Source organism: Phodopus roborovskii, unplaced genomic scaffold (assembly GCF_943737965.1).
Source record: "Phodopus roborovskii unplaced genomic scaffold, PHOROB, whole genome shotgun sequence".
Lineage (NCBI taxonomy): Eukaryota > Metazoa > Chordata > Mammalia > Rodentia > Cricetidae > Phodopus > Phodopus roborovskii.
Genome location: NW_026126470.1, coordinates 26,252,141 through 26,266,910, shown reverse-complemented (window position 1 = coordinate 26,266,910; position 14,770 = coordinate 26,252,141).

Below are 14,770 nucleotides of genomic sequence, written 5' to 3'. Positions count from 1 at the left end.
AAAACAAAACAAAAAAAATGTGTGAGAGAGTCTAGATTCCATGCTCCAGAAAGGAGTCTAGAAAGCTTTCTACCTCCTGATCATGGCTTCTCAATGAAGAGAAGCTGTCCCTCATCTTTAGAGATCCTTGTGAGCTGACAGCCACACCTCCAAAACCTGTTGCCCTTGGCAACCACTGAATTAGAAGAACATCCTCTTAAGATAGCAAGACCCTTTAGGGGCTGAAGGGACATTTAGGTCTGGGAGGGAAGTCCCTGAGGTAGGAGCTTGGGCATCTGCTGTGTATCCATCTGACCTTGGGCTAATCTCTTCTTTGTCCATGTATGGCTAATGTGAAGGGAAGCCATGGGGATGGCGACTCTGTGGTCATCATTTCATATGTCTTCTCCATGAGTCATTCAGGCTTAGAGTCAAGCTGTGAGTGTGCAGCTGTGGGTGGTGGTGATGAGGGTGTATGAACTAGAAATGTCTCTGCTGGTATAAACTGCAAATGTCTTTGCTTCTGCATCTCTGGAAGATATAGAAACATCTCAGGCTTCCTGTCTGTGCTCGAGTGTTGACCTGTGAAAAGATGACCCATGGAGTGTCTTTGAAGTGTGACTTCTTCCACTTCTTAGCCCATGACCCAGGTTAACTGGAGCTCCCTTCTGAGCCAGAATCAATGCACAGTGGATGCCATTGCTTCTGCTCTTACAGTGCTCATGATTCTAGCTGACCTTGACAACCTAGCAGGAATGCATTTACTTTGTACTCAGAAAGAATTTTAAAATTTCTTAGTGTATTGGGCCTCTTTCCTCCATCTGGGGAGTGGTAGAGCTCCAAATGGACTTAAAAAAATAGCAGTGGTTTTCTTGCTCTTCTATATAACTATCTAACAAATAGAACCCTTCCCAAAACCAGAAACAGACAAACAGGGGAAAAAATAGCAGATAGAAATAGATTCGAAAATAAAATATGCTGCTTTGAAAATATGGAACCATGTCCCTAGTCTTTGGGAGCAACAGAGAGAGGGTCTCTTCTTGTGTTCATTATGTGGCAGTGACTTCCTGGGAAGAGGAGGAAACTATCCAGAATTGTGACTGACAGGTTTGCAAAGTTGGGTTGTCGTTTGGTTCCTCAGCTGAGGATAACTTTACCACATGCATGACCTGACCTGATAGAGGCAATTCTTCGGTTAAGGTCCCCTCTCCTCAGGGGACTCTAGGTGTGTCGAGTTGACAATGAGAACAGGGCACCTTTGAAGCTGTGATCGTTCGGGGGTCGGGGGCTCCCATCTGAGTCTCTAGAGGCCTTTGGTGAGAGGAGGAGGATGAGGAGGAAGACAGAGCACCTTTTCATCTTAGCTTTCAGTATCGTTTGAGTAAGAGGCCTCTGGCTTTCAAAGGCTATTTGTTTCATGGTAAAGGCTTAACGCCCTTTTCTTAGGCTCCCAGGAAGGGTATTTTGAGAATAGTCCAGAGTGAGGTTGTTCTGTCTTAAGGGATACATAAGGGATATAATCCTCATTCTTCCTGAATGCAGTTCTAATAAGACAAACCTGGCATTTCCCAAAGACAGCAAATGACCAGTGACAATTTATAGTAATGGACGCTTATGAGACACAAAGACAGACTGCACCTTGTGGGATTTAGGAGTTTGCCAGTTTTAAAAACTCTACCTACCTACCTACCTACCTACCTACCTATCTATCTATCATCTATCTATCATCTATCTATCTATCTATCTATCATCAATCATCTATCTATCATCTATCTATCTATCATCTATCATCTATCATCTATCATCTATCTATCTATCTATCTATCTATCTATCTATCTATCATCTATCTATCTATCTATCTATCTATCTATCTATCATCTATCTATCTATCTGGAAGTCATCCATGCCAAGCAACTGTGAGATGGCAGTATGTATCTGAGATAAAGCTGGGGTTGCCAGCATTTCTAAAGTTTCATTATGGAAACTGGGAAGTGAAGATAATTAATTGTCTATGGGCCGTTTTGTGAGAGATTTCTCCACCAAGGAGAGAGATGACCAAGCCAGAGTTCTGTCCAGAGCTGGGGAACTGTGTGGTGCGGCATTCCAGAGGGAAACAGTCAGTGATGTTAACCACTGTGTGTTCAATACACAGCATATACAACCTCACACAATGAACCAGGCTCAAGGTAAATATTGATTAGAAAAAAAAAATATGCTTGCACATCTCCAGGCCGGGTATAGTTATTGGTTATTTAATTATTTGTTTACTTACTATTTAGTAGACAATTAACTATGACTTCCTTTAAAATTACTACCACTTTCTCCTCCTAGATACATGGGGGAGGGCCTAGGTCCTGCCCCAAATGATGTGACAGACTTTGATGATCCCCCATGGGAGGCTTCATCCTTCCTGAGGAGTGGATAGAGCATGGGATGGGAGGGGGGAGATCTGTTCAGGGAATGAGAAGACAGGAGGGAGAGGGAACTGGGATTGATATGTAAAATAAGGTTGTTTTTAATTTAAATAAAAATGAATAAAAAACCCAAACTTGCTATTTAAAATGTGATCAGGTGTCTAATAGGAGCCAGAAGTTACAGGTTGAAAGGCAGTGAGATGTAAACAAGATCTCTAATTGTCTGTAAGTTACTTTCTGGAATGTTCAGTACTGCGATGTAGTGTTTTGGAGAAGGCTTCCCGACTTGTTGTACGAACTGTCACGGGAAGAACGTTGTTATAGTTACTTAATCTTATCTGTGTGCAGCCGCGCCATTGCTCAGTGTCTTAGTCTGTCCCAGCTGCTATAACAAATACTAGAAAGCAAATGGCATAAGCCAGTAGAAATGCATTTCTCACAGGAGTCTGGGAATTTTTTCCACAGTGATTTCATATTGCTGTTTAGGGTCTCCTCATGCCTTCAAGGTAGCCACCCTCTTACTGTGAACCCTTGGGAGATGTCTGGGTGTGAATGTGAAAGTCTTACTTTCCCTGATCGTCTTCCTCTTCTCCTTGTCCTCATCTTCCTCCTTTTTCTGCTCCTTCCCAGAAGTCTCATCCTGAGGGCCCAGTTCTTGCTCTCATGACCTAATCTTAACCTCATCATCTCTCAGTGGTACCTGATCCAATTACCATTTACAGAAATATTTCCTCTGATTCCAGAATGGCTTCATCTACAGGGGTTTTACTCACACCCGCTGAGGTCTAACTATGCCATTTGTATTTCCTGAGCACCTAACAAATACAAACATTTGTTCTTTATGGCAGTGCTATGGAGTAGCCACTGTTATGCACATTTTATCCACGAGGGCCCTGAAGTGCAAGGACTAAACAATTGTCCCTGATTGGACAGCTGCGAGATATTGAACAGGACTGCATGGGGTGGGTGGCTGAAGGGTTTGCTTTTAACGTCATTTATCTCATTTCCAACGTGGTTGCGATAAAGCAACCTGGTCTTTCTCACTGCTGTTTTGTGACCGAACACTGCCGTTTAGTCTTTAATCTCTCCTTTACTGTAGTGTTTGAGAGAGGGAAAGCCAAGTTTCAAGAATCCCCCTGGTTCAGATTCTGGGAGTAGGAAGCGCCTCTTACCAAACTGGAAGGGAAAGGGAAGTTTGGCCCTTTAATGCTGTATTTGAAAGCTAATTTCGACTGATGTGGTGAGGCTTTGACTTCCGGTGTGATGACATTTTGAGGTGGACATTTGGGTGATAATTGAGGCAGGAGAGCATGCTCTCTCACAATGGGGCTAGTTACAATAAGAGGCATAAAAAAGGATACTGAGCGGCTGCCTATCTGGTGCCTTCACCTCTGTGGACTAGCGTTCATAGTACTAGAAGATACTCTGCAAGACACCAAAGGAGAAAGGTAAACACCACTCCAGCCACAGAATCTTTGATGAATAATGCTATTCTCCCTACAAGATACACCGGTGCAATCGTGGCTCAAAGCCTGTGGGAATAACCAACCAATGTCTGATTTGAATTATAGCTCCCTCCATGAGCTGGAACTCATACCCAGTGCTGCTTGCGTAGCCAAGAATCTGGACTACATAGACCAAGGATGTGGGGGGAAACCAATTACTGGTTCTACTAAAGGAATGTGGCAATAAAATGACTACTAATGACATCAACTTTACTCAGATCGATGCTTTGCTCAGCCATCGTCAGAAAAACTTCCTCCTGTAACAGATGAGAACGAAAACAAAGACCCATAGCCAGAAAATTAGCAGAGATTGGGACACCTTGGAACACTCAGTCCTAAAGGAGAGGATGTCTTCGCCAAACCCTTCCTCTCCGGGCTCAGGGAACCCTGTAGAAGAGGAGACACAAAGAGCCAAAGAGCCGACACCAGGGACTCAGGGCTGGCACACATCAACTCACAGAGACTCAGGCAGCATCACAGGCCCTGTACCAGTCTGCCCCAGATCGGGTCTTAGAGCTTAAAGGGGAAGCGGACACGTGTCCCTGTCCCTAACCCAGACGCTATCTCCAATCACTAATCACTCGCAATTGAAAAATTCGTTTTTTTCCGAAGGAGACTCACCAACAAGGGCAGGTCCCGTGCCCAGTTGTAGATGGCCAACAGAAAACAAACTGTGCAGCATCTTTGGAGGTTCTTTGTGTGTCATATTGAATCAGGACATTCTCTTTTCAAATTTAATTTGTTTACTCATTTGTTTGTGTTCCCTTAAAGGTCCTTTGTGTCTGTTTCATGCCTTCAGCTTTTGTGTGTCTGTGGGACCCCGCGTGTACAAACACGGGTGTGTCTGTGCTTTTACTTTGACTCTTTTTCTGTTTGTTTTGTCCTGTCCTGATTGGTTTCTTTTTGTTTTGTTTTATTTTACTTGTATTCCTTAGCTACCCATTTGTTTTCTTAGAAGAGAGAAAGGGTGTGGATCTGGATGTGAGGGGAAACTATAACCAGAATGTATTACATGAAAAAAAGTCTGTGTTCAATAAAAGGAAGCAGACGCAAGGGGGCTTGCACATATGTGCTTTCCTCTGCATGTGTATGCTGTCCTTCTGCACGTATGTACCAAGAAAAGACAGCAGTTTCACATGTATGAGAAGAGCCCTTGTAAAGCACTCAAATGAGGCCCCAGAACCATGAAAAATAATCTCACAGATCACCCCGTGTAGAGAAAGATGCTGAGTAGCTTGACCTGACCAGTGCCTTCAGGATGCTCTAGGCTTCCCTGCACATCATCCCTCCTGGATCCAAGCATCAGCAACCTTGAGTACCAATGAGTAGCTGTTTCTGGATCCTCTATCAGCCAACAGCGAGCTCGGGAGTGAGAGGAGTTTTGCCAGACTTTGTTCTCCCAGGGTTTTGTGTTCATTGTCTCCTCTGTATTAGATTACTGTCACCTGGAAAGATCTAAAGGAGTAGCCAGAGCAGAGCACTAAGTGATATGATTGTATGTTTTGTTTTTCTCTCGGAAAACGGACAAAGCAATGCCACAGGATGGATGTCCCGCATTGGCCTTTGTAGATGTAAATCCTGCACGGATGAAGCTTTCAGTATAGAGGTTTTTACAAAGCGCACATTAGCCATTCTAGGTTTGTAGCTCTAAAGCACAGTCCCTTACCAGGCTGCCTTTCGATTTTAGAGCTGGGAAGAGGTGATTTTTCATGTTGGCTGCTCGTTCATTTGGAGCCATCTCAGTGATTTTTGATAAAGATACATGCCTGAGTTCTTTCCTGGGCTAAATTGGAATTTATGGTGCTTTAGCCCTCAGATATTAAAATGTGAAACTTTACTATTTGAATGTAAGCACCTTTGGTGCTTTGGGTCCCATCTCAACTTCGGCGTGGCCGGGCTTGCCGTGCAGTCACCGGAGGGGTGTGTAATGGTCACAGGCTGTATTTACATGCTGTTTCTGGACAACAGTAAATGGTACAGACCATTTACTGAATTTCGAAGTATGATTACGTACCTCTGGTGGGGAACAAGATTCCACATATCTCCCGTGATTCCAGCTGGAATCTTCTGCAGTGCCCGGCCAGTCTCACGTTTCTGTTTCATCAGCCCTGTCTTTTCCCTTACCCATTGAACTTTGCCTGCTGGCGTCTGGATAGTCTTATTGATGAGTCCACTTTGACTTACTCTATGTGGAAGTCTGAGTGTAACCCTTTGCTTCGCTACACTTTGTCAAGATCGCTTTAGCCTGTGGCTGTCCTGGGCACTGAGACTCCCAGCCAGGCCAGCTGCCTTTAGGAATCTCCAGTTGGGGGAAGGTGTCATGCAGCTCCAGCAAATGCAGATATAGAGGAACTCCTTTACCGTAGACATAATGTTTTTGTATTCTTACTGTGTCACTTTTCCTAACTTGCAACATTAGTTCTACCTGGGGAACTTTTCAAAACAGCCAGGGGCCAAGCATGTTGCCATACAAAGGTAATCCCTGCTACTTGGAGGCCTGAGACAGGAGGATAATTTGAATCTGGGCATTCAAGACCAGCCAGGACAATATAGTACGAATTTGTGTCTTAAAAGGAAAAGGCTGGGTGCACTGGTCTGCACTTCATAATCCCAATACTTGAGATGTAGAGGTACGAGTATTAGAAGTTTGAGGATGCCAGACAGTGGAGCACACACTTCAGCAGGCAGAGATAGGCAAAGCTCTATGAGTTCGAGGCCAGCCTGATGTACTGAGCAAGTTCCAAGACAGCCTCCAGCTTCCAAAGCTACAGAGAGACCCTGTCTTGAGAAAAACAAAAACAAACAAAAATAGAAGTTTGAGGTTATTCCTGGCTATTCAGGGAGTATGAGGCCAACCTGGACTAAATAGTGAACTTGTCTTAGAATAACTGAACAAAGAACCAAATAAAATATAAATAAAAACATTAACTGCCCAGGAAGCATTACTGGAGAGTCCGAGGAAAAAAAACAACCAACCAAACAAAAACCAAATAAACAAAAAACAAAACAAAACAAGGAAAGAAAAAAAGAAACATCCAACCAACCAAACAAAGCTGGTCTAAGTGGAGGCCTGAGAATGGGTATTAATGGGCATTATGCTTTTAAAAGCTGTCATGCATGTCTGTGAGTGGTGTGTGGTGGGGAGTATGCCCGTGAGGGTGGAGGCGTTGGATCCCTTTCAGCTGGGGTTACAGGTGGTTGTGAGCTACTGCCTGTGAGTGCTGAGATCTGAATTCAGGTCCTTGGCAAGAGCAGTCGGTGCTCATACCTGCTGAGCCATCTGCCTGGCCACACCATTACTACTTCAAAGTTGTCTGGAATATTCTTCTATTAAGTAGCCCAGGCTGGCTTTGAACCTGCTATGCTCTTGCCTCAGTCCCCCCCCCCCCCCCCATGTTTTAGGAAATACTAGGATGTGCTTCAGTTTGAGAATCACTGGTTAATGAAAATATTTGAGGAGCCACTTGCTGCCTTGGCTCATGGATAATGCATCAGCCAGTTACTGCTGTGTAATAGGCAGTCACAAACTGCCACAAGCTTAATCCCTTCCTGTCTGCTGTGAGCTGCTGAGAGTGGCCATAAACCCTGACAGTGCCAGTGTTATTAATGTAGCCTGACTCTGGCCAGGGGTTTAGTTTATCTTGGGTTCACAGGAGTTTCACCCAGCAAGGAACCCAGCGCCTTCTGTCCTCATGGTGATTGTAGCAGAAATGCAAGCAAAGAGTAGAAGCATTTGATGTGGCTGAAGGCACTGGCTACGCCTGCCATTGTTCCGCTCAAATCCTGCTGGATCAGGTTACCCTCAGGCTAAACCCCCCATGGCTTGTTTAAGCTTTTGTTTGCCTTGGCTGTCCTCTCAGTAGGAATATTTTCCTCAGAGTCACAATAGAGAATGACTCCCATGCTTCAATGCTCTCTCGGCTTAGGAAGAATTTAGGAAGTTAGTTATTGTTGCCTCCATGTACTGGAAGCTATAATTGAACTGATTTATCACCATCGCTCTATGAATGTATGGCTTGATGGTTTCATGCAAACCTGTGTTAGATGCTGAAATAAAAGGAAACCTGATAATAAAAAGTTGTAGTTTGCTTCTCATTAAATATTAATTATTTTTCAAATTACTGCATTAAAATGTTACTTTGGTCACGGAGCTCTTGCCCTGCCCGGTGCTGGCCCTGCTCATCATTAATGGATAGCGTCTGTGTTAGTGGCCCCAGGGATCTGGCCTTGTTCCTTCCCCCACAAACAGTGCTGGGTCAACTAAGGAGCTTTCTTTTCTTCCCCAACTCTTTCTAGAACAAAACTCAGGGGTCTGTTTTTTTGCCCAGTGAACGTGTTTCTATGATTCAGCTCCCCTTTGTGCTCCGGGTCTCTCTTGCTGACCTCTAGGGTTCTACCCCCCCCCCCCCCCCAGCCTCTGAGTTCAGGGATCTGGGAAACTCAGCAGTAAGCACAAAGACCTCATCACATGTCCCTTCACAGGGCACTGGGCCATATGGTAGGTACAAATTAAATGCAGTAGCGACCTAGATATCTAATTATTCCCCAGGGCGAGTATGTAAATCAAGCACAATGATAATTCTGGCTTATAAGCTTAAATTACTTGCTATTCATTTTATGAAACCGAAAGAGAGAGTGCCATCACTTGCTAACCTTTAGAAAGGTGACTTGTAGATCAGTAGAGCTAAGAGGTCTGAGACACGCTGGATTACTACGTAACAAAGATAAGGACTTGTATCCTGGAACGATAAGGGATTGCTGTGTGACTTTGAGAAAATGCCCTAACTTCTCTGATTCCCAGTTTATGTGGATACTCCTCTTCCTAATGGAAGTAGCAGAATATGGCTAAATCTCACGGCGCACAACTGAGCTTGAGAAGTGCTAACTATGGAGTAGCCATGTTTTTGGCTTAAAAATAAAAATAAAAAGCTGTGTTGGTTTGAGCACCACAGCTTTCACAAAGTTTAGCCCTTACATTTTACCTCATTATCATACCCCTTCTTCACTGAGCCTTACATATCTGCACCAGGGCCTCTGACATGTGCAGCTGTTGTCTGGGTCTGAGGAGACGTAGATATAGATCAGAACTCACGGACTGCTGGATCCGACCTCATGTGAGTGGTTCCTCGTGTCAGCAAGCTCACTTCTACATCACAGCAAGGTTTCCCCCTCACTCTCCTGCCCTGGCTACTGTCTCTGTTTTAGCATCTGAGAGTTCTGAGGTATGATAGATTTGCAAACCAGGTGGCTATGGCTCTAGACATAAGCATGAAGGGTAACGTCTGTCAGGACCAAGCAAACCCACTATGCGTATCGTTCACACGCGGGACATCGAGCTTGCAGCGTTCTGACTTCTGGGCTAGGTTCTAAGTGGGAGAACGTTTCAGATGTCTGGGTTTGGGGTGGAGATGTGGATTTGGAGTAGTGTGTGCCACTTGGCACCTGTCCGGTGGCTTTGGTCCTTTCTCAGTACTGATGTTGTAAAGCTCCCAGCCAAAAGCAAGTAAGTAAAGAGTGTGCATCCCCACACAGCTTGGAGCCCATCATGAAGGGAAGTCAGGACGGGAACTCAAGCAGGAACCCGGAGGCAGGAGCTGAAGCCGAGGCCGTGGACAAGGGCTGCTTACGGGCTTGCTTCCCATGGCTCCACCAGATTTATACAAACCCAGTGTTTGTTCCTTTGCTGCAGCTAATGCCTAAGAAACACAAACACGAGACTCAGTGCCCACGTGGAGTTTATTGAGAGAGGGGAGAGAAAGGGGGGTAGCTGGTGGCCAACTGAAAGCAGGGGAAAGAGAGAGAGAGAAAGAGGAAAAGAGCAAAGAGAGAGAGAAAGCCAGAGAGGCTTGGTGCGCTTGCTTTAAAAGGGGGGCTTGCGCATGCCTAATTGAGTCCCCTGCGCAGCCAGGTAAAGCTTGAGCAGCCAGGTAAGGCTGATGTAGCTATGACATGGCCCCGTCACGCCCATCGGGGGCGGGGTCAGCAGACTGCTGGTTCCCAATACTCAGGACCTCCTGCCTTTATGGCCTTATAGCATTAGGTGTTGTAACCACCCCAACAGTTGTCTGGGCCCCCATGCCGTTGTTGATCAAGAGAATGCACCATAGACTTGCCTGATGAGCCATTTTCTCAGTATAGTTCCTTCTTCCCAGATGAAAATAGGTAACAATAAAAAACAAAACCTAACGAGAACACTCACTGAGGGTTCCAGTTGCCTTCCGGGACCCGGGACTCCATTTTGTGTGTTTTGATGTCTCTCACCGTGCGCTAGGCATCCCATATTTGCCATAGCAGTTAAGCAGTTAACAGGACTAAGTGAGATTTAATGTAGCTTATTTGTTCACCGAAAGATAAACACTCCTAAATCACATTAAAACAGGCTTAACAAATGCATCAACCTTTGAGGAAGATGTATTTCTCCCGTGGAAAAATTAAGAAAACAATTTAAGGGAAACTCTGTGATGGAATTTAAGGATGTAGGGATGCCCCTTTGTAACCATGGTACATTTATTTGCCACTGGCTGTGTGTGGAGCTTCTTACCTCCAGCTCAGGAAATCTTCAATGGGAGAAGCATGAAGGTCAATTCCTTGGCCGTAAGTCATTCCCTGGACATACAGATCAGAGTCGAAGGAAGTGGGGTAGGCTCTTGTACTGCTCACACAACATCCTACAGTGAAGCAAGGGTGTAAATGGAGAGCACTTACATGGCGTCATGGGTTCATCATGGAATGGAGAACCATGTGTCCATGTAAACGAGTGAAAGACATGTAGCATGTTACTTAGAGCACATTTTATAACATCTAATGCTGTGAGGTCATAGGACCGTGGTGATGCTTTTACTTAAAGATAATAGATTGTCAAGCCAGGCTGTGCTTCCTGTGAAGCTCAGTCATTGAAGGAAGCTCTAAGATGTCAGTGTTCTGTGTAGTTAATCCACGGTGGCCAGAAGGTTAGGCGTATTCAAAGCATTTTGGCTCAGGAGACTTGACTTCTGGAGGCTGGGACATGACCCCACTGTAAGACAAGAGACATTTGCATTCAGAAGCCCGGGGATTGTGTTGGCCTGCTTGGCCTCTGCCATCTTGTGAGAAAAATCTCAGTTTCAGAGGTTTGAAGTTGTACTTTTCGGTCTCTGAGTTCACAAGTGTCCCCTTCACTTCAACCATCGCCAGAACTGGCCAGAGGAGAAGGCAGAAAAGATGAAGGCAGAGCTGGCATCGACCGGAAGCTGTTCAGTTGCCCAATCACATTTCATTTGCTGGCAGACCTGACTCCCTCCCTCTCCCCGCTCTGTGGTGTGTGTGTGTGTGTGTGTGTGTGTGTGTGTGTGTGTGTGTGTGTGTACGTGTGCATGCTGGTGTACAAAGTGGCCAGAAAGAGAGAGACAGATTAAACATGGGCTTGCTAAATTGAACATTTGGAGAAAAGCGCTGTACCTTTGAAGGGCTAGAAGGGGAAGAGGAAACTCTTATTCGGATTATGTGAACGGTAATACAGTCATAGAATATTTGCAGAAATTAATTGAATGTTGTGAACGTTGAAGAGAAGGGAGTAGAAAGGAGAAAGAAGGAACATCACACGTCTGTGTTTCTTGGGCTGGAGAGATGGGCTCTGACTTTGGGAGCACAGGCTGTTGTTGCAGCGAAGTCGAGTTTGGTTCCCAGCATCTTTGTCTGGGAGCTCAAAACTGTCTGTAGCTGCATTTCCAGAGATGTGGCCTCTGTGGGCACCTGTACTCATGAGCACATACTCATAGACAGACACACATATGTTCCTACACATAAAAACAAATCTTAAACTTTACAATTTATACTTACTTTACGCTTCTCTGATCAGTTGTCTTTCTTCTACAATATGTGGTTTTCTTATATAACAACATTCTCTTTCCTTGTTGTTGGCAAGCTTTAAAACAACAGCAGCAATGGAGATACAGAGGAAACTCAGATTCTCAGGAGCCATATTGCCAGAGCAGGGCTGAGGCCAAGCTCGCAAAATGCAGATCTGGCATGAGAGCCTCTCTTTCTCCTGGATCAATGGAGCCAAACAAATGGGAAATGAACTATAGACATCACATGTACAATTAAAATCTAACTATGTCAGACCCAGAAATGAAGCTATGTGGTTTTTTTGATGGCTATAAGAGTCTATTTTGAGGCAGGAGTCAAGGTATGACATCTTCCTTAATTCCTTCCTTCCTTCCATCCTATTATCTATATCTATCATCAGGAAGTCTATCTATCTGTCTATCTATTATCTATCTATCATCTATCTATTATCTATCTATCTATCTATCTATCTATCTATCTATCTATATCTATCTATCTACTATCTACTATCTATCTATCATCTATCTACTATCTATCTATCTATCATCTATCTATCTATCTATCTATCTATCTACCTATCTATCTATCTATCTACCTATCTATCTATCTATCTATTGTTTAATTTTAGCTGAAAGTTCCTTACTAGCTAGTTAAACAATATCTGAATCATGGTCTGCATGGGGCATCATGGCCAGTGCTTCTATTGGTATTCAATAGCTGCTCCTCAGAAGTTTGAGAAGCTTCAGGAGTGCTGTTCAAAACATGACACGTGCTCCATTCACTTGGGGATCTTGTTAAAGCCTGGAGCCAGTGGAGTGGCTCAGGGATGGGGTCCTGGAATCTCTTTTCTTGTCGGTTGGATGCACCACTATCAGCCATCTATAGAATGAACTCCAGGCACAGAGAACACCAGCTATTATGCCTTCATACCAGGATGCCAAACACAGAACCAGTTGCTACTTTTGAAAGCAGCATCAGGTTTCTGAAGAAATTTTGAGACATTTTTTCTGCAGTAAAACAATGTGGAAATGCTGTTGAACTCGTAGGACAGGAATGTGAAAAGTCTCATTTTGGTTTCACACCGTCTTACTTCTATGACAGAGACAAACTTTTCACCTCCAGAAAGAGAGATTAAAAAAAAAAAAGTTTCTTTTTTTTTTTTTTTCATACTGTAGAATGCAATAGGAGATGGGTGAGTACACACCAGCAATTGGGTGTAAATGTTTAGACAGCCATGACAATCCTTGGATAATAGATATTTCAACACCAAGAAAATAGATTGAGGCTTACACTCAGAGATTCCCAGGAGCAGTTCCCATTTCCAGTAATGACGAAGAACTGACAGTTGTCCTATATGGATTTCTTAAGATTTGGCTTACAAAAAAAGTTATAAAAATGCTCAACTTTGGTCTGGAGAGATGGCTCAGTGGTTAAGAACACTACTTGGTCTTCCAGAAGTCCTGAGTTCAATTCCCAGCAACCATGTGATGGCTCACAACCATCTGTAATGAGGTCTGATGCCCTCTTCTGGTCCGCTGGCACACATGCAGACAGAACACTATATACATAATAAATAAATCTTTAAAAAAAAAAAAAAAAACCCAACTGACCAAGAGTGAAGGCTGTTATTGTGATCACATACATTTGTTCCCTTGAATGCTGAACTGTAACTTTAATCTCAGGGACACAGTGATGTGGTTAAGTTCCATCCTTTCACATTTTTGAGTAATTCATTAAACATAGATAGAGAACCTCCTGTGTGCTAAGCATGGGGCCAACACTAGTCAAGGACTTGGTGGCAGTATCTGTGAACTGCAGTGGATTAAAGCATTGAAAGCTGCCATGATTGAACAGCATCTCACGGGAAAACAGTGGCTGGAAATGAGTAACCTTGGCCAAGAGACCAGGGTGAGGAGAGAGTTGGAAGATGTCATGGGAGGAAGCTGCAGATGATGGCCAAAGGCAAATAGGTTTCCAAGAAGCCATAACAGATGAAAGGAGATGAGAAATGCACATAAAATCCGTGCAAAGTCCTCATGCCCTCATTCATTGCTGTTGTGGTCCTATAACTGGAAGTCTAGAGAAAAAAAGCGTACTTCTTGATAAAAGGGTCTTTTAAAAACTTATATGCCTGTGTGAATAAATGTGTGCTGTGCGTTCATGAGGAAGCCAGAGGTAAGCCTCAAGTGTCAGGTCCCAGGACAAAGGACTTGGGGCTCATTGACATGGCTCAGCTGGCCATTGAGCTCCAGGGATTTGCCTCTATGAGATTACAAGTGCGTGCCATGATGCTTGGCTCCTTCTACATGGATGCTGGAGATCGAATTCAGGTCCTCAAGCCTGTGCAGTCATTGCTTTACCAACTGAGCCCTCTCTCTCCTCAGCCCCTGTTAGGACACCGTGGTTACAGGAGCCAGGACACTGACACATTGGATGCTGCTTGAATGGGTTGTATGGCCAGAGAGTAAACTGTCTTCTTAGAGAGACAGGAGCTGTAAACTCTGGCCTGGCTAGAATAAAGCAAGGTAGTGATGCAGATCTGGCGGATTTTGAGGGTCACCTGCCTCATCTAAAGGCATTGAGTGAAAACTGCCGTTCCTTACCTCGGGACACATTTTTGGGCAATGTTTGGATCATGGTGTGTGCTTTCATTCTTCTGTTTTATGCTCTTCTTAAATTTTGATTTTTGTTTTTTTGGGGTTTTTTTTTTTTTTTTTTTTTTGTCTTAAAAATGTTTTAGGGAAGAATATTCTGAAACTCAGTCTTACCCGTTCACAAACCTCTTAAGGCCCAAAGCATTTGAGAAGCTTCAAACAGAATTGAGAGGCATGTGAACTTGTATGTCAGCAACAGAAACTGAGGCATATGAAATCGTGAAGCCACATTGGACTCAGCAGTTGGCTACAGGGTGTAACTGGATTCTCCAGGATTTGAGCTAAAGTTGTTCCCCTGTATCTCATTTAGAGTAAATGTAACGATCAGGCTCCCAGAGTCACTTGCTAATATCACAGACTGTTTTTGTCATAGTGGGTTTCATCATTTTT